Consider the following 4,511-nt stretch of genomic DNA (forward strand, 5'->3'; position numbering starts at 1 on the left):
TCAGATTTGGAAATTCTTCCTTCATTTCATAGAACCGCCACACTTCAATCCTGGTGGGAACCGCTGATGACTCTACCGCAAGGAGAGGGGTGTTCACAAGCCATAGCGGTGTGTTTACATAAGATACTAGGAGTGATGACTTTGGCATGGTTGCTACTGATTGTAATAGGGTGGGTCTCAAGGTTCATCATGGACGCCTTTTTCCCCCAGTAATTGATTATTGGTTCATGATGTTGGTACTGGTCAAAAATGCCTTTGAGTTCATAAAAAATGGAAATTAGAGAGTGAAAACTTAAATTTTTAAAAGGTGAGATCTTAACTTTCTAGAAGATGAGCATTTAGTTTTCTAGAAGATGAAAACTTAGCTTTTTGTAGCATCTCTCACAGATGATGCCAGTTGATGATGCAAGTTTTGGTAGTTCCCAGCTGGCCGGTGAATTCGATGCTAATTGACGTTGTGCAATCTGAGCGCTCTCTAGTCATCTGGCTACTTCTTGGTGGTGGGTGACTCAAAGGGCGAAGTGGAGGTTTTATGTTGGATGAAGACTTGGAAGTCGAGTTGACTAGACTGAGCTAGGGGTAGATCGGGTGCTGAGCTAAGTTGATTATCAAGCTGCATAGCTCTTTGGAGAAACCTGCAAGGAATCAATGTCAGAGTGCCTGGGTTGCTTTACCCGGGGTGGACATTGCGATTCCTAAGTTAGTACCAGGTTGTGCAAGTTGAAAATATGTATAGTAGTTGGCTAGTGAACAAGTAATTGTGCGTACCCTGTTCTTGACGTCTGAAGCCCTTATATAGTTGAGTTGTCATCGATCTCACGCACTACACCCAAGATTTTCGGGATGACGTGCCTAACCGGTCCGAGATCTTTGGAGGTAATGGCCATGCATTCTCTAGAATATCCAGTACATGGGCCAAATTCCTAGAAACCTGGGAGTGTCGGCATATGCATGCCGAATTTGTTGGTCAGCACATCTCACAGGTCACCGCCTAGTCTTCGCGTTGAGGTCACTTCGACCAATGACAAGGTGCTACAGGTAAGCCCTGAACGAGGTGCTCTTAGCCGACCTATGTTGTGGTAAAAGTCACTAGGTCGGAGCGCAAATGAACCACAATCTGGGACTCAAAATCATCACTTAGGTGGTGTCTATGTGTCATTCAACTGTTCTAAGATGCCATTTGTCATGATATCATTGGAGGGCCTAATTTTCCCTTCATCAATAATAATAAATAATAATCATAATAATAAAATAATAATAATAAATAATAAATAATAATAATAACTATTTGGCACTTCAATGAAACCCCATCCCTAAAAATCATTCTTGCATTATGCAAGTCGCCGCATTTTGCATACATGTCAACTGGTTAGGTTTGATATTGCTACAATTTACAAGATTATGGATTTCTTTTTCGTGATCCAAAGAACCATTTTGTGCACAAGCAGATAATGCACTTGCTAATGTAACTTCATCAGGCTTAAATCCCTCGGACTGCATCTTAGCGAGAGCCTATAGAGCTTCTTCGCAATATCAATTCTGTGCATATCCAGCAATCAATGAATTCCAGTTCACCAAATTCTTGACTTGAATGCGATCAAAGATCTCTCTCGCCTCCTTGACGTTACTCTTCTTGTAGTAACCAGCAACTATTGACTACCAGGAATAGCAGTTCCGCTGTGGCATCTCCTCAAATAGCTGCCTTGCCGTCTTCAACTGCCCAATCCTCACATATCCATCGATCATCACAGTCCATGTCACTAGATTCCTCATCTCATGTGGAGAGCAATTGAATAAACGCCTAGCAGCAATAATAACCCCATTCCTTGCATATCCATTAATCATCTCTGCCCATGTAACTTCCGTCTTCTCTAGCATCCGTTCAAAACTAAATGATGCAGAGCCCATGTCACCATTCCTTGAACACCCTCTTATCATTGCATTACATGTCACCAAATTCCTATCAGGCGTTTCATCAAATACCCTGTGGGAACCAACTATGTCGCGGCATTTAGAATACATGCTAACCAATGAAGTCCCTATCCCCACATCTGAATCCACCCCAATTGTGATCGACTCAGCATGGAAAGCTTTCCCGGCAGAAACCCACAAGCCTTGAGTAGTAGAGGAATAACACCATAATGGTGGATTCCTTTTGCAGAGAATTTGGATGTAAAGAAGAGCTTCTTCTGGGGCTCCTTGAGAGAGGTACCTTTTTATGACATGAGACCAAGATCCATTAGTTGGAGCCATCGCAAACTCTCCTTTCTGACTTCCAACCTCCTCTCCTCTGTCGATTGTCATTTGCCACCAAAACCAAATAGGGAGGAGAGAGATTTCTTGCTGCCGAGAGGAGAGAGGTTTCTTGCTGCCGCTACCCTGTTTTCCATCTCAAGGTGGGAGACGATGAACAGTGACTTCCCTTTCTCCCACAAGGCCACAACCTCCGCTCTCCACTGTTCCATTGTCCACCGGCGATGAAAAGAAATATATTATAACTAATTATAATTTCATTAAAAATCTCATTCTTAACTATAATTTATAAATTATAATTCATAAGCTTTAATGTTTTATGGGATGAGAAAGACCCAACTCTCCTATCTTGGCAAAACATCGATGTAAAAATATAAATAACAATTATTTATTATTCATTTTCAAAATTATAAAAAATAATAAACAATATATAATATATTCAAAAATTAGTTATTAAAGAAGAAATTTCGATTGCTTTGTGGATATGATAGATCATCGATAGATTTATAATACATTCAATCATTGTGATCAAATGATAAAATTTAATTAATTAATTAATTTTTAATTATAAAAATATAAAACTAAAAAGTAATTATTAAAGAAGAAATTTCAATTGGTCTGATAGATCATCAATAGAATTATAATATATTCAATTGTTGTGATCAAATGATAAAATATAATTTATTATTATTAATTTTTTTAATTTAAAAAATATTCAATTACTCTATGGATATAATAATTAAATCCATAGGCTCGATACACCTCCAATACACACTAATATGCCTCTAATAGGATACAATACACCACATATCAGACATATCATATCAAAATTTTAAACAGGGGTTCTCATTCAACTTGGAAACATATAACAATGTCAAAAACAATTCTATCAGAACTAAAGAAAAAGCTAGAAAACAAAACTTTTGGAATAGGAAAAATCTTCGTGTCACATGTCTCACTGTCCTCTAAAATTTCAGGTTCAAAATAGGAAGGCGCACATCCTGCATGGATTTGAGCCGTTTGGGATCTCTCACCAAAGCAGGGGAAGAAACTCTCGGTCTACAGATTGAAGTGGCATGAGGTATGGTACTTTGGTAGATTAGAAAGTTAGAAGGATGTGAAAAGAAGAAAACGCATGTATTTTTGAAAGTAGGGAACAAAGAGAGAAGGAAACGTATGTATTTTGGGAAATTTCCCAATATAATAGTTATTGAATTTCAAATTGGGATTAAAAGAAGGAGAGAACGTGAAGTAGAAATGAAAGAAGGGGAATGCGAGAAGCAAAGGGCTGTTGATATGGCCATTATCACTATATAATATAATAAGTATTGATATTTTTTAATATTTTTATTTAAATTTTGAAGTAAAAGAGAGAAGAATAATTGTTTGGATTTCGTAGTAATAGCATACCTTGGCATCCATGGGGAAGATAAGGATTCCCCTGAAAAAGATATCCAGCGCCATTTGAGGAGTTGGTGCAATAGGTGTTACTTACTCCCACATGCATACCCAGCCACGTCTCTTTGTGCTTCCTCTATAGGAGGAGTGGTAGCATCGTAAGGGCCCCAGCCCTATGCAACCTCAGCGATGTTGGGGAAATGGTATAACACCCTGTTCCGAAAGAGATTGAATCCCATCTCAAAGCAATGCACAACAAAGTTGTCGATCACATACTAGTACTCCTTCGAGCCCTTGAATTGAGCAACAGCCTCCTCACCTACACCTAAATAAGCACCTAACCAGTACAAGTCATAAGCTTGGAAAAGAAGAGTTTGATAGATAAAGAATTGAAGCGACAAAACAAACCAGCCTCCTCACTCATTAGCCTGGCATGGATCAACATCGAGAAAGACATGTAGCGCATCACGTCAATCTCTTCAATCATACTTATCGCTGCCCTCTACTCCTCAATAAGCCGGGCCAACGCAAGCTGCAATGCCTTAGTCCTCGGCTCTTGGAGCACAGTCAGGAGAGGCGAACCTCTAGGACAACACACAAAGAAGAACATCTCCTTCCAATGCTTTACAGAGGATGAGGTCCTGACCAACACCTTGATGTGCTGCCTCACCGAGAAGTAGTGGTACCCCTGCTGGTGGTGTTTCAGTTGAAGGAAGTAGGAAACCATCCCCAAGGTAAGCTCAACATCAAGGACAGAATAGTAGGAGATGAGGCCAATCAAGAATCTAAAGGAGTTCGACATCAAATGCGCTGTTAGCACTCGGTACCACTCAAACACCCCGACTATTCCCTCATGCAAC

General features: G+C 39.7%; 1 pseudogene; it reads right to left on the bottom strand.

Moving 5' to 3' along the window:
* Positions 1-1,183: 1,183 nt before the first annotated feature.
* Positions 1,184-2,425, bottom strand: LOC148852259 (pentatricopeptide repeat-containing protein At3g21470 pseudogene; annotated as a pseudogene).
* Positions 2,426-4,511: the final 2,086 nt, after the last annotated feature.

The sequence above is a fragment of the Nelumbo lutea genome, chromosome 5 (assembly GCF_056320005.1).
Source record: "Nelumbo lutea isolate HS-2025 chromosome 5, American lotus-T2T, whole genome shotgun sequence".
In the NCBI taxonomy this organism is placed as follows: Eukaryota; Viridiplantae; Streptophyta; class Magnoliopsida; order Proteales; family Nelumbonaceae; genus Nelumbo; species Nelumbo lutea.